The following is a 25,820-nucleotide window of genomic DNA, read 5'->3' on the forward strand; positions in this document are numbered from 1 at the left end:
GTATTTTTGACATTGTGTTAATCAAAGGACTCGTGATTAATAACAGATATAAAAAATTGTATTAAAAGCAAGCATATTAATATTTCTTTGCTATTCTAATGCTCTCAGGAATTATAACCTTTCTCAACTACTTAAATAAAATATGAGTTTCTAGACTGATAGTAGATATTCGAATGTTTGGGATAAGAAGAATGCCAACACAGCTGTGTTATGTATTCAGTAGAAGGGGGAGAAGACTAAAAAAAAGCATAATTTTCACAAATTGTCGGGTTATACATATGTTGGTAAATATATATATGAGTAGGTGGACTCATTCATTTTAAAGACTTGTATGTGAAATGGCTTGAAATGGATTATAAAATTTTCCATTAGGACACATCTATTAACAAGGCATTTCAGGAGTGATTTTATATATATATATATATAATGAGTTAAGTGCCTTTTGATTGCAAATATTATGTATATATATGTGTATATATATATATATATATATAATATCTTTTTTCTTTTAGAGAGAGAGATCATGAGTAGGGGGCAGAGGGTGCGGGGGTAGAGGCAGAGGGAGAGTAAGAATCTTAAGCAGGCTTCACGTTCAGCACAGAGTCAAGTGCAGTGCTCTATCTTACCACCCTCATGACCTGAGCCAAAATCAAGAATTGGACATTTAACCAACTGAGCCACTCAGGTGCCCCAAAAATATTAGAAATAGTTAATAAGGATTCCTAGAGACATTTATTTCTTACTTACTAATTTTGCTTATTCATGCCACTTGATAGCTAGCTACTTGAGCTCAGTCATCAAAGATGGGCTAATATGAATAGTTGCAGATAAGAAAAGTTAGTGTATCTTGGGCACAAATAAGTTGCTGTATTTTGAGAGGAGAGTTGAGGAACATTGTCTAAGTATTTTCTTATTTGGAGCCTTTTTTCTAGATTATCTATTTCCACAACGATCATTTTCATCTTTGATATTGCTGTTCTTATGATATTTGCAAGAAAGTATCTTTTCAGTAAGACAGCAACATTGGCATTATTTTGTTACAATTGATATAATTTACAATTTAATTAAAAATTATCCTAAGTCATTAACAGTAATCTGTTTGCATGGAGAAACTGGAAAAAAATGTAGGATATTTTGCTTCTAATATGTTTTATCAGCATAAATAAGTTTAAACAAGTAACACAGAACTGTAAGTCTTTTGCTTTGCAACTTGATACATCGCATTTGCTGTTCCCCAAAGAATTTCCTTCCTAATTATGTTTTTGTTCTAGGTAACATTAAAGTTCATTGACTTTCCCATAATACACTACAGGATATCTTCGTGAAAATTGCCTGGAAGCAATGTTGGCTGATGGGAGGATGCTAGCTTATATTAAAAAGTAGCTGTTAAGGATTTATCAATAGAAAAAAAGAGAGTTAATTATATTAGTACTTATCTCCCTTCCCTTTTGGACAGGTTAAGTTATTGGATTCATTTTTTTATAAATTGAATTCTTCATTGGAGGATATGTCATCCATCTGTATGAAACAGATATCACAAGAAAAAGGGGTAAATATGTATGTGGAGAGATATATATATATATATAATCTATATATCCTCCCCAAAAGTAAATTTTTTAAGATATGTTTCGATGACCTGAATTTAAATAAAAACTTGGTACAAAACATATGTGTTTCAAATATAATTCTGTTTCTTGGTGTAAGGAAAAGTTTAAAACTTTGAAAATGTGTGACAGAATCCTGGGTTTGCCTATACTGTAACATAAATCAGCCCTGCACTTCATGCTTACCATTTCGTGTTCTTGTTAAAAAAGAGATTCTAGAGGGCAGTGGGTTCCATGAAACTTAATTATAAGTGTCAGTAAAGCCTTACAGATGCCCTGTCAGTTATTGGGTTTCTTATCTAGCTAGTAATGTGGTACGGCTGTTGTACTAATAATGAAGTTTTAATTAGCTCTCAAAAATACTGAGAGCTCTTTTAAGGCCTCCAAATTGAATAGTGCATGCTTAGCTGGAAGGCTGAATGCATCCCAAACATATCAAAATAACTGTCAAATATATTGTATGCACAGTCCGAGATAATAGCTAGGAGGCTTAACATCTATCTTAGAATAACTGTGTGTATAAAATGTTCAGGGAAGTTCTTTCATATACTTAAGTGATGATCTTTATTTATATTTATATTTATATTTATATATATTATTGTATTTATATATTATATTTATATTATATGTATATAGAGAGTAGTATCATTATTCTTTTAGCAAATATGACAGACAGGCACATGATTCAGTGTTTCTGTTTACCTGCAGAGTATTGTCAGAGGAAAAACACGTTTTAACCGAAGTTTGAGTTAGCTTTCTTTCAAATTGGAACATTATTCATAGCTATTCCAACATAACATTTACATTTTACTTATAAATACTAATTCCTTTGTCCCAATATTCTGAGCCATGAGAAATGGTGCCAGACCCTTCATTCCTAATCCTTGGGTAGCTCACAGCTAACAACATATAAGTAATAGTTGATTTAAACTCCCAGCAGTGGAGAATTCTTGATGTCTTTTCAATGCAGCAGCTGGATTCAGACCATGTGTTTCTTACGTGACTGTCTGTGCTGTGCATGGGTATGGTCTAAACTGATTATTACTGGAAACAACCCTTCTCACTCCTGCCCACTCCTCCCTATACACACAGAGTAAGACTTTGAAGGAGGGGACAGATTTTGTCACAGAGAAAGAAAGAACTAAAATGAGCTGCTGCTGGAAAAATAGTATCTGTGTTATTTGTTCTGTTATTTTCGTTTCTTCTGAAATCATCTCTTTAACACCAGCCTGATCTGGCTCTTATTTTACCTATTTCAAAGGATGTACTCTGCTTCTCTGTTGCCCCTACAGACATTTGTTGAATGAGTATACCAATTAGTTACCTGCTGTGTATTGGGTACATTGTGAAGCTTAAAGGTTAAATGTGAGGCCCTAAAAGTATATACAGTTCAGAGGCTGCACAGTGACCCTCTTGGGGTTGGAGGCGGGGTCCCAGAGGATCTAGATTATGATCAAGGGACTGGGGGATGGGGTATGTGTGAAGAATTGTAGGCTCAGAGGACAGCACATACACCTTCTGTGGGGAAATACAAGAGGTTCCCTAATTTCTGTATGACGGCATATGCAGGTGAGGGCAGAGGCCCAAGGTACCATGATTATAATTAGAGGGGGAAGCAATTTCAGAGGGCCTAGGTCATGTCCTTTTTCAAGTGTTGGTATAGTAATGACTTCTTTTCAACTTCATGTTTCTAAAAGGCCACACAAGTAGAATCTTTTCTTTTGTCATCACTTTAAAAATACTAGTTACTAGTTTTATATATATATATATATATATTTTACATATATATATATTTTCCCCCCAGGATGTGGCTTATGCTGTATGTTTAATAGGTCAGGATTTGGAGGGGGCACCAAATTAAGTCAGGGATTTCTCTCTCTCTTTTTTTTTTTTTTAAGAATTACACACATTTCAGGAGAAATAAACTAGAAAGGCAGAGATTTCTTGACAAAGGGTCAATTCAACGCACCAAAATGAGAACCATTTTTCAGTTTACGGGAGAAATAACAATGCAAGATGGAGATACCAAGTTTGAAGTTAAAATCTGAGGCCAGGAATTAGAAATGTGTATATTAAGATGCTGAAGGTAACATGTCTGGGGAAAAAGTCCGTTAAAGTGAATTCACATATTGTAGAAGATAATGTGGCATCATGAAATGAAAAAGAGGGTCCATTAGGACTTTGTCTAGAAAAATAAAACAAGCAATTTGTAACAGAATTTTGTTTGTAATTTCAGCTATTGACTAATTTTTCAAATTAAATTATCTTCCAAATTTTGACATGATTCTTACAATAAAATTATTTGATAACATAATGCCTCATTCTGCTTTGGCAGCACTTCACAATGGAAACCACTTTACAAAAAAATTAAGAGCACTCTCAGTTGTTCCTATTAAGTCTTTGACTACTTGATATTCAAATAATTTAATTTTGAAATACCTATTATGTTATTATCCTTGTCGATTTCTCCTAATTAGAACGAATCTAACTATTGTGTGTGTGTGTGTGTGTGTGTGTGTGTGAGTTGAATTGTTCTATGTCTATCATTGATGTTAGAAAGGCCACCATCTATGGAAAAATCCACAATTTAATTTTATAGTCAATTTACATTTTTTTAGTTTTTATTTTTTAAGTAACCTCCACACCCAGCATGGAGCCCAATGCGGGGCTTGAACTCACAACACTCAGATCAAAACATGAGCTGAGATTCAAGAGTCAGAAATTTAACTGATTGAGCCATGCAAGCGCCCCCAATTTACATTTTATTTGTATTATAATCAGTGAATAACTGACTAATTCAATAGTGATGTGAAAGGCAGAGGTAGACTCTAGTATAGAAAAGCAGAAATCAGAAGGGGGAGTGAAGCATGAGAGACTATGGACTATGAGAAACAAGCCGGGGGCTTCAGAGCGGAGGCGGGTGGGGGAGTAGGATAGACCGGTGATGGGTAGTAAGGAGGGCACGTATTGCATGGTGCACTGGGTGTTTTACGCAACTAATGAATCATCGAACTTTACATCGGAAACCGGGGATGTACTGTATGGTGACTAACATAATATAATAAAAAAACATTAAAATAAAAAAAAAGAAGCAGAAATGAATGGAGACTGAGTTTGTAAGTGGCAATTTATTATATATATTATTAACTACCATTATTAAAATATTTTATAAATTAAAATATTACTAATATATATATTAATCATGAACAATTGAATTTTGTTCTCTACCCAAACTCAGAACTGAAGGGATACAAATGAGTAATTCTCCTATAAAGAGGACATTATTAATCATAAACAATTGAATTTTGTTATCTACTCAAACTCAGAACTGAAGGGATACAATTGAGTAATTCTCCTATAAAGAGGACATTGACATTAGCCAGGTTATGTCTTAGGGATTTACCAAGAAAATCTGAGGCTTCCTCTCAGCCTGGCTGACCTTTCGACAGCCTTCTACCCAGATCTAGGCCCTGTCTCCTTTCTCTTGGAGCCTTTACTTTAGAAAACTTGTTATTGTAGATTCTTTCTGTGCCCCTTAGAGATGTAAATCTTGCAAAACTAGCAGGAGACCAGTTTTGCAACCTAAGACCATCATCTGTTTGAACTGTAAGCATCAAGGGTGGTAGCCCCGCCTCCCAGTTTCAGTGGGGAAAGTAGGTGTCTAACTTTGAGGAGCCCCTTATATCAAGGTGTAAAACTACCTCCAGTTATGAAGACAGGAGAAAATATACTTTTGTTGGGTGGGGAGGAGTAGTAAAATCAATTAGTGAATACAGGAGGCCTAAGATCTATGCCCATCACCCTGGCTTTTAAAAATATTCTAGCCTTTTTTGGTGGATAAGGCTCAAACTGAGTTTTACCCTCTCTTCAGGATTGCAAAAGACTTCTTTGCCTGTTTACCTTTGCCCAGTGCGATTTGTGCTTTGACAGATCCATAAGAAACGGCAATCAGATGAGCTGGGACTCTGAGAACTCAGATCTATTTGGTGCAAAGAGCAATTGTGAAAAGTTGGGCCAGTCCATCCTTGCATCACTGAATCTCCCCGTAAGCCCGAGAGCAGCAGAGACCCTGATGGTTATGTTCTTACTGTGGTTTAAATATTGCTGATAAAGCCCACAGGACATGTTCTTCGCCCTTCTGTACATTTAAGTTGTGCTTCACAAGTCATTTTGTGTTACTCTGTTCCTGTCTTTTCCTTTTAAAACAACTCCCTAGTAAAGAAAACCTGTTTCTCACATTATTGTGATTATAATTTCAGTTTCAAAAAGTATGCAATTGAGATTATATAAAACAAAGGGACTAAAACTATATTGTAAAATAAATTTCTTTACCCTATGAAGATATTTGCTTTGGCTAAAACTTCAGTAGATTTCTAGAAAAATTGTAACTTCATTTTGCCTCAAAATGTTCTTCTGATCCTCTGATACTATTCATACCTTCAGTAACCACTTACTGAAACTTTAAATTTGTGCCAGGAACCATTCTAGAAATATCAGGTTTAAAACGTGTATCCTCAGGTTGCAGAATCACCCTTTAGATCATTTTTATGTTGACCCAATTGTAATGTTAACCCAATATACATTATGCATTGCTGACCCAAAGAGGATGAAAGATTCAGAAAGACTATGGAGAAAATAGAACTTTTTTTTTTCCCTAGTAGATACATACATATTCTTGTTCTGGCTTAAATAGAAAGTCTAGTAAATTTGGTACAAAAATAAGTTATTTTATTTTCATATTTCATCATTCCACTTTGTTGGTCTTTTTGTAACTTTCCACTTTTAGCCACTACTGTGTTTGGCTTTCACTGATGACATCAAAATCTAAGAGATAAAATTAACATATGCTCAATCTGACTAAAGATGTCAGACCCTTATTATGTGTTTTGTGTAAGAAAGGACTTGGTTATCAAGCAAGGGATAATAAAAACACTGCATCCAAACCAGGAACAGGAAAGTTAGTAAAGAGAATCTATAAACTATTTTTTTTCACCTATTAAAAAGATAGGAATGGAATTTTAAAGTTGTACAGCTTTTAGTGCCATTTGGATTACTTATTTCCATGGAACAAGATTATTTGAAAATTGTTTGCCTTTTATGTCACCTTCCATAGTAGTTTTTCTATTTGGGGGGATTTTCAGTTCATTACCTGGCCAGAATGAGAACTGAAAATTCTATGAATTGTTTTTATTAAACCAGCCTAGCCCTCTTCATAGTATACGTTTCATTAATTATTCCTCTTCAGCATATTGTTTTAAGATGCACAAGTATTATTTTAGTATTTATTTGTACACTTGAAGTAATTCATAATAAAACGTTCAATGAAATACATAGAAAAGGATTCACAACTTTATTGTTGCATTTTAAAATGGCTCCTACAGACACACTTGACTTTTTTTTATTTTGAAGTGTTTGTGGTGTTTGTTCACGGCACTTAATGATGACAGCTGCCAGAGCAAAGACTATCACCTTACTCTGAGTTGTAGATATCTTCCATTTATTTGTCCAGATCTGCTATTTATCATATCACCCACATATCTAGTCAATAGCTGACTTCCATGGATTACATTAATTGACTTACTTTGTCCTCAAGTTTCTCCTTGAATTTGGCCAGCAGATAACCCTGGGAGGAAATTGGAGGAAGGGAGAAAGTGATGACGTATTATCTTTTTTCTTCAATCCTCCATTCATTTCCCTAGCAGTTTAGGAAATCCCGAGTTAGATTCTTCTGTCCCCTCAACCTCTCTGAGTACTATTGCTGCTTTTGTTAATGAGATTATGCCAGCCCTGACAACATGTTGGGAATAGATGATCTAACCAGGAGTTAGGAGGCAATAATCTTTTTAAAAACACACACCCGGTTCTGCCATTTGTCTTTGTAAAAACTCTCTTAACAATATAACTTCACCGTTTGGGTAAAATCCAGGCTCTTCACTTTCACGGGTCCTTCACAAGTTGGCGGGTGTCTGTTCCCCTGACATCATTTCTTCTCTCCTCACTTCTAGCCTGACTGTAAGCACGTCAGCCTTCTGATGCTCATCTCTTGAGAAGAGGACCTTTTTTCGGCCTCGTGACCTTTGTTCTAGATTGCTCTCCTTGCTAATCTTCAGGAGCCTCCCTCCACCCCCCCACTCCCATTCAAATACCACTCCTCAAAGAAGCCTTGGCTGGTTCTTTCAAAGTATCCCTAGTCCCTCTAACAACTTACTTGGATTTATTTTTGTTTTATGACATGTATCTTGTGTGAACTTTATTCGTTCATTTGTTTAATACCTATCTCCTCTAACATAATATATTAGCTTAATAAAGGAAAGGGCTTTGCTGTGCTTACAATCACATTTTCAAACCAAGAACCATGGTAGGCTTATAGTAGTAATAATGAAGCAGCAGAAAGAGAAATTAAGAAAACAGCCACATTTATAATTGCACGAAAATAATAAAATACCTAGGAATAAGCTTGAAGAGGTGAAAGATCTGAACTCTGAAAACTATAAAACATCAATGAAGGAAATTGAAGACACAACAAAGTGGAAAGACATTCCATGCTCATGGATTGGAAGAATAAATATTGTTAAAATTTCTACACTTCCCAAAGCAATCTACAGATTTAATGCAATCCCTATCAAAATACCAATAGCATTTTTCGTAGAACTAGAACAAACAAACCTTAAATTTGTATGGAACCACAGAAGACATAAACAGCCAACTCAATCTTGAAAAAGAAAAAACAAAACTGAAGGTATCACAATTCTAGACTTCAAGTTATATTACAAAGTTGTAGTAATCACAGCAAATGGTCCTGACACAAAAATAGACACATATATCAATAGAGTGGAATAGATATCCTGGAAATAAACCCATGATTATATGGTGAATTAATCTGCAACCGAGGAGGCAAGAATATGCAATGGGAAAAAGCCAGTCTCTTCAACAAATGGTGTTGAGAAACTGGAAAGCTACATGCAAAAGAAGGAAGGGTGGACCACATTCTTACACCATACACAAAAATAAACTCAAAATGGGTTAAGAGCCTCAATGTGAGACCTGAAACCATAAACATTTAAGAAGACAGCACAGGCAGTCATTTCTCTGACATTGTCATAACAGCATCTTTCTAGATCTGTCTCCTGAGGCAAGAGAATCAAAAGCAAAAATGAACTATTGGGACTATATCAAAATAAAAAGCTTCTGCACAGCAAAGGAAACAATCAACCAAACTGAAAGAAAACCTTATGAATGGGAGAAGATATTTGCAAATGACATATCCGATAAAGGATTAGTATCCAAAATATATAAAGAACTGGTACACTCAACACCCCCCCCAAATAATCCAATTAAAAATAAGCAGAAGACATGAACAATCATTTCTCTAAAGAAGACATACAGCTTGGCCAACAGACACATGAAAAGATGTTTAATATCACTCATCATCAGGGAAATGCAAATCAAAAACACAATGACATATCACCTCACACCTGCTAGAATGGCAAAAATACAAAATGCAAGAAACTACAAGTGTTGGTGAGGATGTGGAGAAAAAGGATCCCTCGTGCACTGTCAGTGGGAATGCAAACTGAAGCAGCCACTGTAGAAAACAGTGTGGAGGTTCCTCAAAAAACTAAAAGAATAGAACTATACTATGATCCATAATCACACTACTGGATATTTACCCTAAGAATATGAAAATATAACTTTGAAGGGATATATATATATATATATATATACCCCCAGATATATATATATATCCCTTATATAGATAGATACATATATAGATATATCTATATCTATGTGTATATATATAGATAGATAGGTACATATATATCTATATACATAGATATATATTCTTATATTTATTGCAGTATTATTTACAATAGCCAAACTATGAAAGCAGCTCAAGTGTCCATCAATAGAAGAATGGATAAAGAAGATGTAAATATTATTTAGCCATAAAAAGAATGAAATCTTGCCATTATGTGCAACAACATTGGGTCGATCTAGAGACTATAGTCCTAATTGAAATAAGCCAGTCAAAGAAAGACAAATACCATATGATTTCACTCATATGTGGAATTTAAGAAACAAGCAAACAAAAGGAAAAAAGAGAGAGAGATAGACCCCCCAAAAAAACACCTCTTTTTAAAAAATATTTATTTTATTTATTTTATTTATTTATTTATTTATTTATTTATTTATGTGAGAGAGAGAGAGAGAGAGAGAGATCCAGAGGGAGGGGGAGAGGGAGAAGCAGGCTCCCCAGTGAGGTGGGAGCCTGGCATCGGGCTCCATCCCAGGACCCTGGAATCATGACCTGAGCAGACACTAACTGACTGAGCTACCCAGGTGCCCCAAAACAGGCTCTTAACTATAGAGAACAAACAGGGGGTTACCATAGGGAAGATGGGTAAGGAGATGTGTTAAACACGTGATGGGGATTAAGAAGTACATTTATCATAATGAGCACTGGGTGGAATTGTTGAATTGTACACCTGAAACTAATATGACACTGTATGTTAACTACACTGGAATTAAAATATAGATGATAGATAGATAGATAGATAGATAGATGATAGATAGAGGGATAGATAGAGAGATAGAGAGGTAGAGAGAGAGAGATGATAGATAAATTTGTTGGATGAAATACAGTCCAGTAATTGCATTAATGGAGTTGATGAGCCAGTTCTGTGCTACCATTCCATTTTCCTGTGGCAGGCATCACACTTGTCAATCATTGCACACTTGAGTTGATCTAAATAAGACTCTTCTCACAAATTATAGTCACTACTACCAGCAGGTAGGTGTTGGCACAGAAAATGAGCTCTGCTTCCATCTTTTTCTAGAGCATTTAAAACTATTCTTGACTTTTAAAAATTAAAATTAAGTGCATCAGTTTATATAAAATATTTCTAACTCTGATCTATCATGTTAATGAACATTTTTCAAGTTATTTTTAATATATATTTAATAAATTATAAACAGAAAATGAATCAATTCTTCATTATTCTTGTTTTTTATTATTTCTCTTGTACTTTATACTAAGATTGTAATAGTAATAATAAAATACATAATATTTGTTGAGGTTAACTATGTTACAGACATTTTTAGAAGTTTGTTATAGGAATTAGCTTATTTAATTTTTATAAATAGTCTGTGAATTCAAAACTCTCATTTCCCAAATATGAGGACTGAAGCACAGATAATTTTAAAAACTTACCTGAGTTGAAATTTCTACTAAACAGTGGAGTTGGAATTTGGACACAAAGCCCAGATATTGAGCTCTTTATAATTTCATTATGGTTTCTCTCATTACCCAACTAGGAGACTTGAGGAAGATATTTTCTAATATCTTCTTAACTATTAGGTCTACAAGTTAAAAAAAAAAAAAAGAAATCTTTGTCATCCTTGGTTTTCTAATTTATATATTAGTGGAAGGATAAATATTTTTTGTCATTTTTTGAAACCTCAATACCCTCAGAGGGATTATGATTTGGTTTATTATATTTTAATCTGGTGCCTGAAAAGATTTAGGGAATAAAATGTAATCCTCAGATTCGCAAGGACATAATTAATAACTTCAGAAATGTCTTAGGAAATATGTTTGCAAAATTCTGGTTTTGTGTTTGCATCATAAACCAGCAGCTTTTAAATGATATTTCTAAATCGGTTGAAGCTATGAAGTGAGCAAAATTAATTTTCAAGAGATGTTTATAAAGAATTATTTTTATGACTAGCCAACTAATTATTAGAACTAACTAGATTCCAGGAACTCTTTGAAAAAAAAATCCTTCCAGAATTTTGGGCCAAATATGTTCTTTTTGAACTGCCATCCAGTGGACATCAGATGAGACAATTCTACTTACATGACAGAGATCTTAAGTTCCTGAACCAACAGAGTACACACTTGCTATAGGGAAATCCAATCAAACAGGAATGGTTTAGTCAGAAAACAATACACATGAGTTTCCTTCTCCATGCCTCAATTATAAAAGCAGGATGTAGAATTAGGTTGTGTCTAATTTTTCTTAGAGTTTCAAAATTTTGAAATTCATTTAAACATGGCAATGTTTTCCTCAAATACAATGTTTTATTGTATCCAGACCCTGTAAAATAAAGAAGCAGTGTTTATAAACTTGCCTTAAGTTCCTACCTGATTTTCATCAAGGTCTTCAATTATTCAGACATCTTCTACTTAGTTTTTGGGTGACATGGGGATCAAGACCCTGGAATGGGAAGAAAGATCAGAAGCCACCGTTGATTATGTTTAGCATGCCAATGAATATTCTTGTCCAAACATTGATTTCCCCAATATGAGAACAGCAGGATCATAATCCCAGACACATAACGTAATGAAAGAGATTTAAAATTATGAAAAAAAAATCAATATCAAGGACAGCATTGGATATCCCAACTACATCACTGGGTAAAAAAAAAAAACAAAAACAAAAAAACAAACAAACAAAAAAAAAACAACAGAGCACAAATAGTAACCAGAAATATACTAGAAATAGGAATCAGTAACATATTTGGGACTGCTCATACGTCTGTCGCCATGTTGGACTATGAGGACACGAGAGGAAAAAGACAAGATTTCTTATTTTGAAAGGTTTGCAACCAAGAAAAACTTTCCTGGGGATAAAATGGGTTTTAGAGTGCTCTTACTGAAAACTTTCTGTGTTTCAAGAAAAATAAATCGTGATAACTAACCTCACACCATCCTTGTGAATTAGAAAAAAATAATTACGTAAAAGCTTCCAAGATGGATGAAAGGTATAATACAAATTCTCAAAAAATTGTAAAAAAAAAAAAGTATAAAGAGAAATTATAAAAAAAAATTCTCCACAGTATTAGATGACATTTTATAAGGAAGAAAGATCTATGGAATACTGAGGGGAAACATCTACTATTCAGTAATTCCAGAGCTAGCCAATTTTTGGTTCCAACAGTGAAAACAACAGAAAGATATTCCATAATTTTTAAAAACCAAAGAAAAAAAAAACACATCTTAAAAAACTCAAGCTGACAGGAAGATGCATAAAAATTCACAAATATGAATGAGCAAATCCTGCCTTAAACAACTTGAACTGAGCATTGAATTTAGATATAAGTTAAAGCTAGATAGTTTTTGCAAACTTTGCAAATTGGGTATAGTTAAATACAAAATGAAGACTTTCTGGAATAGATAGCTTCAAATTGAAGAGATGGGTAGTAGGGAGGGCACGTATTGCATGGTGCACTGGGTGTTATACGCAACTAATGAAGCATCAAACTTTACATCGGAATCTGGGGATGTACTGTATGGTGATTAACACAATATAATAAAATAAAATTAAAAAAAAAAAAAAAAATTGAAGAGATAATACTATAGAAATGAAACTTCGTAATTCTGGATCACCTTATCTAAGGCTATTTAATCACAGCACCTAGGGTAGAACTCAGGGGAGAGTCTTACTGTTCATAATATTCAGAGAAATATGGGTATATATATAATATATATATTCTCAATTGGATATCCTTAAAGTCTTCACTTAATACTAGTGATTAAAAACAAGCAAGGGGCGCCTGGGCGGCTTAGTTGGTGAAGCGTCCAACTCCTGATTTTGGGTCAGGTCATGATCTCAAGAGTCCTGCGATTGAGTCCTGTGTCCAGCTCCAGCCTGGTGTAGAGCCTGGTTAAGATTCTCTCCCTCTCCCTCTACCCCTCCCTGCCTTGTGCCTGTGCTCTGCCCCCCCCCCACACACACTATTGCCCAAAAATGTGTGCATGTTGGCAACATGTGTTTATAGATTCGAGACAACAGAAGCAGAATGGTAGGGACCCATGCATTTGCTGGATTCCTACCAGTTTTTGTCTTCATTGCTATGAATTTCTAAATTTAAAATAAATCTTAGTGTTCTGAGGATTAATATTCTAAGGAGAATAAAAACTATTTCAGGACACCTTCCCTTGAAAACTACCACTTTAATGCACAGAAAAACATTTTATTTCCTAAGAATTACTGCCAGCAGCTAAAGGAGAACATGTTAACTTGTTTCAGTCCTGCTTTCTGCTAATAAGTAAAATAATTCTTCTATATTTAAAGCATCACTTACTATCTTACATAGTTATTTTTAAGAAGCCATAGTTCATGACCTATGTTGATTAATACTGATGCTTAATGAACTTTAATCATGTAAATAGAACATTTTTCACTGAAACATTCATCTGATTCATGATTATTATACCAGTAACAGACTCATTATATTTATGTTAGTAGCCCAGTCACTGTTATGTTCAATAAAATTTTAGATAAAATTAGACAATCAGTGATTTATGGTAATTAAAATTGTGTCAGAGTTTCAAAAGAATGGGGGAGGAAGGCCTCCAGACAGGTCCCTTTTAACTTCCTTCCTGGAACCTAGAAATAGAGCCAACAGAAACTCTGCAGGGATGAATAGTTTTTCTCCTGTGTCTGTCAGCTGGTAGGATACTTCTGTTTTCATTTATAGGATCCAGAAACAGCATATTGCAATGGCCTACAATTTTTTTGTGGTTATAAAAAAAAATCACGGAATTAGGGGCGCCTGGGTGGCTCAACTAAGTGTCTGCCTTTGGCTGAGGTCATGATATCAGGGTCCTGGGATTGAGCCCTGCATCCATCTCTATCAGGTGTCTGCTTCTCCCTCTTACTCTCTCTCTATGCTTGCTCTCTTTCTCTCTTCAAATAAATAAATTAAATCTTTATTAAAAAATCACATAATTACAAAAGAGGGAGTTGAGTTCATATTTTGTGAACTGATTCACTTATTGAATGCTGTGAATTATTGTTTTCATGAAAGGATTCATGTATATGTTAAGTTATTGAAATTCTATGGATCTGAGTACCTATGAATGTTTGCACATGAATGAGTTAAATAGTAAAGCTATGTGTCTGTTCCTTTAGTCAGTATCATAAAGCCCACACCACATGCCTAAAACACAGGCATTTCTGAATGTTGTCTATGTTCTTCTCTAGACGGAAACCATCATATATTATAAAATTGCAGTTACAAAAAATTGTAATATATTTTTATTGGTGAATGGGAAAAGGATATTTTGTTCTTATAGTATATCATATCATAATTTAAACTAAGCTAAATAATATATGTGCAACACAGTTTTTAAAATCTGATTCATTATCAACCTCCTTCATTTCAGCCCTATTTTGTGTAAATACCAAATAGATCCTTAACTTTTTTTAACCTAAATTTTAATTTAAGAGTAGAATTGTGTGTGTGTGTGTGTGTGTGTGTGTGTGTGTGTGTGTACCTTTTATGCTATGCGGTCTATCTTAGTTCTTAGCTTGGGCTGCCATAACAAATATTTATTTCTCACTCTTAATTCTCACAGTTCTGGAGGCTGAAACCCTGAAGATCAGGGTACCGGTATGCTTGCATTTTTGGTGAAAGCCCCCTTCCTGGTTTATGAACAGCCAACTTCTCTATGTATCTTCACACTGGAGAAAGAAAGGGCTAGCGTTCTTCCTCTTCTTATAAGAACACTAATCCCGTGGAGTCTTCACTCTCATGATCTGATTATCTCCCAAAGACCTCTCCTCCAAATAGCATCATATTAAGTCTTCAACATATGAATTTTAGGGAGACACAAACATTCAATTCATGGCAGAGCACATAGGTAAAGAGGAATCTACAGAAAAATATGTATACAAACATATTCCTGTTTTATGTTATGAACTTTTCCCCCTTGGATCAGATTTCATAAATAGGTGATATTTTAGGTAGCACTTATTGTCTTTGGGCTTAATATTTAACAGCATAAGAAATGGGATTGTGGCCTCAAAGAGGACTAGACATTTGATGGAAAGGTACTACCATGGAACCACGAAAATAATTTTAAAAATGTAAGAAGAAAGTCTTGAGAAATCATTTTATTTACTCTGATTATTTGAATTTAAAAATGACACTACTAATTTTTAATGATAAATCTGCCTTTAAAAGGTTTTAAAATTCAGCTTTTCAAGCATAACAACTGGTCCTATATGTGGGGCAAGGTAATGAGAGTCAGGGAGTCTTATTGATTAAAGTTATGAAGAAGGATTTCATATTGTGTCAGAAGAAATAAGACCAGATTGCAAAAAGAATTTTATAGATGTGGCCAAGAGTTAGACAAGAAATAAAATAATAGATTTTCTGAATGCTGTTGTTTAATCCTTACATAGCTATAAAAATTGTTTTTATTTAATAACTTTTGTCATAACAAATTCACTCATTCATTAAGTAACTATCTTATTAAAGTTTTACTTAATTCCAGAAGTTTCTCAAGGCATTGGAGATACATACACCCGTTAGAGAAACAGCTGACCTGAATTCAATTTTTCCAGATGGTAGATTTGCAAATTACATGTAAACAGCACTGATGAAGACTGTGTATGAACAGGAAAGATTACTAGATTATTTCAGGGTAAACTAAGTTAGTGGAAATGAATAGATGGGAAGACTTGAGGGCATATAAAATAATCACTAGTATGTCTCTCTCTCTCTCTCTTCTCTCTCTCACACACACACACACACACACACACACACACACACACACACACCTGCATTTACTCATTCAACAGCTACTTTGTTGACTACCTGTTATGAGAGACATTGAGTATAGGGCATAGACCAGGGGTCAAGAGGCATGGGGCCAGGCAGAGACAGACAAGGATTCTCCCTTGCAGCCTACATTTAAGTACGTAATATGAACGACCTGACCAGCAGTAATGACACACATGAACACACACACCCACTTATAGATCATTATGTGGAGAAAATAACAGAGTGATGTAAATGAGAACAACAAGACCCAGTTAGATGGGAGAGTCAGGGAGGTGTTCTTTGAGCAGATGAAATTTCATCTGTGTTCCAGAGGGTGGAAGGGAGCCATTCTTGCCAAGAGCCAAAGGAAGCAAATTTCAGGCGGAGGGAGAAAAGAGTAAATTTCTGGAGGTGAGGAAGGCTTTGGTGAATGAGGCCTAGTGTGGCTAGAGTCTTGGGAGTGAACGAGAGAGAGTAGCTCAGAAAGGTTTTGGACAGAGATATAGCAGCAAGATCACAAAAGGTTTTATGAAGCCATAAATAGGAGTTTGGATTGACTTTAAAATAATTGAGAAATTCATTGGAGAATTGTAAACTGGGGAGTGATATCTGATTTATATTTTTAAAAGAGCACTCTGGCTTTTGTGTTGAGAATGAGTCAGAAAGACAAGAGTAAAAGCAGGGAAACCAACTAAAAACTTAGGTAGTGGATATTTATTGAGCACCTACCATGTGCTTAACAATATTTAAATTTTGGATTATATCATGATATCTATAATAGATTTATAAATGTCAATCAGAACAATGACAATGGAAAATTCTGCACAAATAATTCATTTTGTCCTTGTAATATGATATGTATATCATGGAACCAGGGAGCAAAAATGCTCCTTTTCATGCACGGTGTTTATTTGTAGCTCTGTTGCAGCTAAATCGGAAGGGAGAGGGAAATTGACAAGGAGCAATGGAAGAGTGAAAAAATGTTACGCATTGGCTGTATGATGCTATCAAAGTGCCTTATCTTCTAGGGCATTGGTAAGCCTCTGCAAGTTTAATCACTGCATTTGATAAACTCAGAAAAGCATTTATGATCAATGGCCATCTAGTGAGATTTTTTACGTATTTATCATCATACCCACAGACCTCAGAATGATGTTTTATGTGGGAAAATGTGCAAAACTGTTAGATTAGTTATGTTAGCTACACTATATTTATTATAGTTTTGTGCTGATCAGTTTTGTGGTTATTAGGGGAAATAAGATTTTCAGGGGAAGCAGAAATAATGTAAATAAAATGGAATTATATTTTCATTCTGAACTACTCATGTTACCCTTAATATCTTTGCATGTTTATACTGTTAATCCTTCCAAGAAAAGTGTTCAGTTTCTATCAAATACAGCCTTTTTTCCCTTTGGCATAAGAAAATGATTTTTTTTTTTAATCTTAAGTTAGTGGCAAGAAGCAAGAACAAGGAGGTAGTAGTCTAACGTAAATAATTGCATGAGGAAAGTCACACGTAAGTAGATTAAATGTGCTGCGTTTCCTGGAGTGCAAAAGTGTCAAGAATTTGGCAAAACAAGCCCTTATTTATCTCTGTAAAAATGCATACATGTTACCATTGTTTAAATCTAGCGGCTCCCTTTGGCTCGCCCCTAAACAATGCAGGAGCAGTAAGGGATAGGCGTAGATAATACGAACAGATAACTTTAATTATTTAAGGTTTTAATCTTACATGGAAAGTTGCAGCAAGTTTTTATTGCCTTTGGAACTGACTTGTGTGCAAGGAAAACGATATAGTTGAACAGGGAGAGAAAAGAACCCAGGAGAAAACACAGGTGATTATATTTGTCATTTTTAAAATTACCATATCCTCTTAGACTGTGCGTTATTAGTGTTGTGACAACTGGCATCACTGGAGAGATTTTTTTCAGCATTAATTGTAAACTAAGCATCTCAGTAATGCTTGTGCTTACTTTGCAGAGGATAGGACTTGTCATATTTCATATCCTTTTTTATATCTTCGTGTGTGTGTGTGCGTGCACGCACACACACTTTCCCTTTGTTTCCTAGATTTTAAGAATAGATGCTTTCAAGTATGAATTACACTAAGATAAGTTTTTGCAAACTTAACCCAATTTTCTTCTGGCTGCCTTTATAAAAAAATGATGGATTATATCTTCATGCACTCCTCAACCCTAAAGTCTAAGTTGATTTAAAGAGGAAGAATTTAAAGCCAGATGCCCAAGGAGGGTTGGTTGTTTGGTTGGTTTCATAGTGTTTTGGTACTACTTTTCTAACTCCCCCAAACTCCTCCGACTCTCAGGTCTGCTGCCTATTCTCTTCCAACTTTTCTAAAAAGTATATGTATATATACAAAAAAGAGTATTTCTTAGGCCTAAATAATGTCACCCAACCTCACATTCAAAGTTACCAAATTCTGCTTTCCTACCTTTTCTACCACTTTCCATGTTTCATTCTACAATGGATAAGCAGACACAAGAACTTGCAGCACCATCATTATTTTTGGTAGCTATCTACAATGATTCACGCTTGTGGCCTCCTGTGTGCTGTAAGACTGTGAATCTTTGCCTCACAGATAAATGGCAAGGAGAATATGGTAGAGTGTGGGGAGTGCCTGACCCATAAATATGTGTTTTCTAGATTATAATCCAATATTCTAGCAGTTTCTAATTCCTCCCTTTTAAAGTGAATTGGTGCTCTCATCTTTTTGTTCTTTTTTTTTTTTTTTTTAAGATTCTATTTATTTATTTGACAGAGAGAGAGACAGCCAGCAAGAGTGGGAACACAAGCAGGGGAAGTGGGAGAGGAAGAAGCAGGCTCATAGCAGAGGAGCCTGATGTGGGGCTCGATCCCATAACGCCGGGATCACGCCCTGAGCCAAAGGCAGACGCTTAACGACTGAGCCACCCAGGTGCCCCCATCTTTTTGTTCTGTACAAAAATTACTTTTCATCAATTGTTTTATTCTGACTGGCCTCCCCATATAAGATAAAGTGTACATACCCATTATCAATTTCTAGTTGAATCCTAACCACTGAGTCTTTATTATACCTATAGTTATGTTAAAACCAGAATACTTTGTTCTTTGTCAGATATTCTTAGTGTATAGACACAGAGACCATAGAAAGTTTCCCTGAAGCCCTTTCCTATTATATTATCATATAAATTACTGGGCATGTCTGCCTTGATTATACTTTCTTCATCATTCCCATATCATTCTTGGTATCTGGTTGTATAATTTTATCTGGGACTTTTTCCCTCTTTCTGATTCTAATTTAGATCTGAGTCTTATTGATGAAACTGGCAAGTCTCCAGGCAGACATTTCCTTTCTGTTCCTCATTAGAAGCTCTCAGGTACCCTAGCCAAGTGCCTATCACTCTGGGTTTATTCATGGGATAAAAAGCCAAATCACATTAAGTGCTGCCAGCCAGTAGTGAAGCCAGATAGTCACGCCCCACAGCATCCTTTATCTTTCAAAGTTCCAACTTTCACTGGAAGCGAAGATGAAAATGCCACCTGTGTCCCAAGGTTCGTCATGTCCAAAAAAAACGACATAGTGAAGATGGGGTCCCAATTTTTCCTTCGACCAGGGCGCATTTACTGAATGTCTTTAGACTTCTAAAGTATTTTATTTTGTGCATTATCTCAGCCCCTTAAAAATGGTGACTTAAGTCTGTGGTCATTATCCTGGCTTGTCAAATGAGAAGATAGGTAAAGTAGTGAAGTGATTTGCCCAAAGCCCTACAGACTGTTAAAGACAGGAAGGATTCAGTCTAGCTCCGGTGCTCCCCTTCATTTTCAGCCACTGTCTTGTCTTTCTTTCTTTTTTTTTTTTTTTAAGATTTTTTAAATTTATTTCACACAGAGAGAGACAGCGAGAGAGGGAACACAAGCAGGGGGAGTGGGAGAGGGAGAAGCAGGCTTCCCGCTGAGCAGGGAGCCCGATGCAGGGCTTGATCCCAGGACCCTGGGATCATGACTTGAGCTGAAGGCAGATGTTTAACAACTGAGCCACCCAGGCGCCCCCAGCCACTGTCTTTTCAACACAGAAATGGCTCCCAGTTTTTTTTTCCTGTCAACTATCATTTATGTTGTCCATTTCACCTACAAATGGCATGTTTTGAGACATTTTTCTGTCAAACCTCATGCATTCAGTTAGAATTAATTTCCCACTTTTGCTCATCAAGCATGTGTAACTTGCAATCAGAGTTTCTGTGGAATGTGAGCTAACAAAAGTTAAAAGTTAAATAAACCCAGCCAAAATCCATGAATCTTGATATTTGCATTAGTCTTTATATAAGGAAATGTAACATTTTCTAAAGGTTTTAAATGTTTTGAAAGTCTCAATGACTTTGTTTCTAACCTGGGGGACCTCACTTGCCTACCAGTGACCCTGACAGCAATATATTAATGATGATCACACATTATCAGTTAATATTAATCCTGGAATTAAAAGACGGATTTGTATAATGTTTTACCCAGTGTGTGAGCTAAAAGTGTGAAATATCTTAGGTGAGAAAAAGTCAAAAAATACTCAGAAGATAGATCTCACAAAAATTCTCAGCAGAGCTGAAATATCAACGGAGTATATGGTTTTGGCAAATCCAAGTGTCTGACTGAATTTGAATAGTTTCTGTTCTTCTTTTTCTAGTGAATTTTTTATAGTAAAGTGACATTGAGGAGGATCTCCTAACTTGAACTATATCCCAAATAGGCCAATCCCTAGAGATCGTTAATGACAAATACATAGCGCTAATCAATCAGAATCTGGTTTCCCACTGAAACCAGCTGTCATAACAATCCGTATCAACATAGCACTTTAGAAAGCCACGCCTTACGCATGAGGTTGGCAAAGAACTCATCTGTGTTGTTTATCCCTGTTGTGAGTATTACCACTTTTGTATTGCTGACAATTTTGTGATACAATTTTACATAGACTTCATACACAAATTTAATCCTCATTGCTACTTCTACCCATCTATTGATATTTTGGGCAAAAATATGATTTCCAGTTATCTACTGCTGCATATTGAACCAGCCCAAAATGTAGTAGCTTGAAATACCAACAATCATGTACTCATAAATGTGCAATTTGGGTAGGGTTGGTGGCAATGGTCCATTTCTGTTTCACAGGGCATCAAGTGGAGCAGTCCAACCTGGTATGAGGATTTATAAAGGTTTTCTCTTCCGTGGCTGGCAAGGTGATGAGCTCATCCCGGCCTTGGTTGCTCTTCATCTGGGCCTCTCCAAAGGGCCTTTCAATAAGTCCCTTTTATGGGACCTCTTCATAGGTCTTGCATTGTCTATACTGAGTGCTTCTCTCTGACTCTGTTGGTTAATTCACCATGATATTTATACCTCGGGTTAAGAGATGAGAGATGAGGAGGTAAAATTGCTTATGGTGGCCTACTAGCTATCTAGCCTTCAAACATTTAGCCATCACTCACCAAACTTCTTGCCAGACAGGAAACTAGGAACTATGTAATTCCTTTGGCGATTCAATTATTTCTATGTAAACTATACAACTTTAGTGAATAAAATGATCATTTGCAAAAACATTCCAAGTATACACTTCTGAATGTACATTTCTTGAAGACTCAGATTTTGAAACTTTAATCTCTATATGCAGGGACAAAACCTGGGTTTTTGTGAACCTATCATATATATAAATTCATAGAAAATGTTATGACAGATAATAGTGACAGAAATTGGGAGAGAAAAATACATGTATTGCCCATAAGGATGTTTTACACATAGGAGATTTGGGGTATGATAGGTATATAGTTAACATAAATACATTTGTTATATATCTTTTGCATTTTATTATCTATTTCTGTGCTGAGAGAAAGAGATGATATTTTTCCCTTTGTTCTTTCTACCTAAGACCCATACATTATAAGCTATTTCATATGCTGTTTTACAATAATGATCAAGACATCCTAATACATTCCTTTCAGCATATTTAATTTTGGGCTTCAGATTTTATAGATTTGACTGACAGATCTCTTCCGGAGAACATTTATAATGCTGAAGATAGAGAATCAAAAATGCAGTGATGTCGTGTGTGTGTGAAATAGATATGTGTAAATACACACAAACACACACTTTTTTTTCCCCCAGGAGGGAAATGTTTTTCTCTCTACTGAAGCAAAAGCATGTATAGGTTACAAGATGGACCTTTCTGGGTGGGCAGAGTAGATGACTGGCTACGTGTCTAGCTTCTTGTCAGCAAGAAGCTTGGTGAAAGATGGATAAATATTTGAAAACTGGATAAGCAGCCACCATAACCAGTTATCCTGCCTGTCTCTGTAGGATGGTCACCAAGGAATCCAAATATTATACCTACCATCTTCTATTTCTGCCTTGAGGGATTATTTATGTGCCTGTGAGTAGAGGATTAATACGCCAAACTCCTATCAGCTAACAAATGGTTGACTTAAAAGAAAAAGCCCTAAAGCAAGATACTGAATGCTGTCAAAAGTGACTTCTTTCACTTTGTGGAAGACAGATACTAATGAGCTATATGAACACTTAGGAGAATTTAATATTTGACTATCCTTTGAAACAATGTTCTTGAAATTGTTGTTGATTGTTTAGAAAGACTGACATTATTTTGAGAAACAGTGTTGATTATTTAGAGAAGATACTGCCTACGGAAACTGTGTGGAAGGGCCACTGTAGCCCATCCCCAAAAGTGCTTAATCCAAATGTTGTTATTCTGTTATAACCCATTGCTGACCTCACACCCCACCCCAAGGGACTTTTCAAGCCATTTCTTCCAAACAGTTGTACAATTTACCCAGAAAGGGGCAGCATAAACAATATTTTCTCTATCTCCTAAGTTTTCAGTGACATAGTAGTGCCTTTGGGATATTTTAGTGCTCTGGGCAAATGTTTTTTAACCCAGGTCAGTCTACAAAATAAGGGCCAAATTGCTTTATATAGGAATCAATACTCTTCAAAATCTGTCTCCGTTTAGATTTCCAAATTAATCTTCTGTTCCTAATCCATCTTGTACACTCTGCTTTAGCAATTTTAAACTCATGGTTGGTTTGTTTTCTGTTGTACTTTTAACTGGCTGTGGTTCTCATGTCCTGATCTTTTGCACATACAAATTTTGAGCTTGGAATCCTGCTACCCCTAGAGTTCACCATGAAAAATAATTCAATCTGAGGTGACAGCTCTGAACAATTTTCTTCAACTGTATATCCCCTTTGGAGAGTTGGTTTTGCCTTTTACCCTGCTATTTTATTACCTTGTACATATCTTAATAAGAGCAGATAGTAAAATGTACTTTAATACTGAATTTACTTGTCTCTTTAAAGAAGACTGTTATTTTCTGTAGGTTATCTTTATATTCCCATAAGCTACCATATTATTGGTGCTCAATAAATATGAATGAATTGGGTTTGCTAGTGGTTGACCTTTACTCAAGAGTATTTAACATTTGGGTAGTTGGGAATTCTAAAGAAATCCTTGAAAACACTATAGAAATTGTCAGTCCCACTGCTAGTCTTGTGAGGAACTTCTCTTTGCTTTAGGTAACCATATGCTCCTAGGTTGAAACTATTGTAATGTACATCTTTGGTATTTATACTGTGCATGGAGTCATATGTATAGAGAATAGCTTTTACTTCTTATACTGCAGCACATTTTGTACTATAATGAAAGAAGAACAAATGATTCTAACTCTAGAATTTTAGCTGTAGATTAACGTCTTCAAGAAATTTACAATTTATCCAACTATATAGGCTTTTATTTTTCTTTCTTTCAAGTTGCTTTTTACACTGCAAAGTCTTCCAGATCAAACTCATTTTGACTGATTTTTACGGAGAGCCACCATTATTTAAAGGTCCAAATAATGAGGAAGGATGCAATAGCTGGATATGTTGAGTACAATTAAACCTCGTAACCAGATTATGTGTATCTGTAGTCATAAAAACACAACATTGACACTCTTTGATATAAATGAATTTAGAGCAATTCGGAAATATATAAAATTATTACTAGATGAAAGATAGTTCTTAGATGAATACAATAGACTTATGGACGCACGTAATTTTCCAAAGAAAGGAAATTCTTTTTTGAAAAGTGTAATGTAGTGAGGTACCCTCAACTTGTTCATATTTCAAAAGTTAACCTATAATATCCTGGTTCCAAAAGACATGATTAAAACTCTTTGGGCAGAATCAATTCCCATTTCCACATTGACGGTTTTAACTATTCAGCATAATCAGATTTACTAAAGTATCTGTCTGTGACTTATTTTATTTATCAGAAAATGTTGCATTTTCACAACTGCTGGAGATTTGGGTATGAATGTTGAATTCTAAGCAAGACCTTGGATGATCAGTTTGCTTCCTCCAAAACCTGAAGTTTTCTCTCCAATGCAAGGTGATTTATTGGGATAAATTACGATCTGAAATGCCATAAATATAGATAACCTCAGGTCTGAGAGACAAAATGAGCTTCAAGAGTGAGGGAATAGGTGCAGAATCACACTAGAATGCAGACAGATTAGTTTACATAGCCAACATGAATAACTTCATCTGCTAGTCTGTGGTTTTCTATGATTACAGCAAGTGGAAGTCTCATTTACTGTCACTTTACTCATCTCTCACCTACACGTACACTTCCAGGCAATGCCTGCTTCTTGCTCCTGCAGGAATAACTTCTTGTTTTTCTAACTTTCAACTGTATGATACCTACTCATCCCTCATGTTGAAAGCCATTTCTTATCTCCTTTAGGAAGCTTGCTAATCCCCTGACACACATTCAGTTTAGGTACATAATTTCCCCCCATTCTCCATTTCTTGTAAATATCAATCTCCACATTTAACATTCTGTATTATAATTACTATCTTTCTATAGTAATTGGAACTCTCAAGGACTAGACTGTATCTTCATAGACTACAATCAAGGAAAGTTTATTGACTGACTAACCAAACTAGCAGATTGAATAGAAACTAAACCCAGCAAAGTGCAATAAGAAAATATAATCTTTTGCTTAAGCAACTCTGATAATGGGGTTAATTGTCTTAATTTTTTCCATTAAAGTGTAATTTTAACAAGGTAAAATTATAACTTCTAGACAAACATAAAATAAACACTAGTCAAATATTTTATTTAAATGATTAATTAACAAGGGGATTTTTGAATATTAAAACAGGGCTGGAGTTCATTTAAGGAGTTAGATGTATAGACAGTATTAATGAATGTGTTATATATATATATATATATACACACACACACACGCATACCCACACATACACATGAAGATAATATTTTGCGATGAGATATAAAACTGGGCAACATTGGGGCACCTGGCTGGCTCATTCAGGGGAGCATGCAACTCTTGATCTCAGAGTTCTGAGTTCTAGCCTCACATTGGGTGTAGGAATTACTTAAAAATAAAATTATTAAAAAATAAATAAAACTGGGCAATATCTAGCAGAGAAATAAACCATGAATTTTCAGGTTTTCCATTCCACTGGACAGAAATTAGTTTCATATGCATCATAAGTAATTCACGTAATTAGAAGAGTGTCTCCGCTGACAAAACTCTACCAGGCACTCTCTTATTCTCAACCCCATCAGAAGTGTGGAATAACCTGGTGAACAGGAAATCAAGCAATGTCACAC

At 35.2% G+C, this 25,820-nt stretch overlaps 1 protein-coding gene across 1 annotated transcript in view; it reads left to right on the forward strand.

Moving 5' to 3' along the window:
- Window positions 1–25,820, forward strand: part of CNTNAP2 (contactin associated protein 2) — a 1,777,718-nt gene that overhangs the window by 567,184 nt on the left and 1,184,714 nt on the right. The window lies entirely within an intron of this gene.

The sequence above is a fragment of the Ailuropoda melanoleuca genome, chromosome 1, assembly GCF_002007445.2.
Source record: "Ailuropoda melanoleuca isolate Jingjing chromosome 1, ASM200744v2, whole genome shotgun sequence".
Classification (NCBI taxonomy): Eukaryota; Metazoa; Chordata; class Mammalia; order Carnivora; family Ursidae; genus Ailuropoda; species Ailuropoda melanoleuca.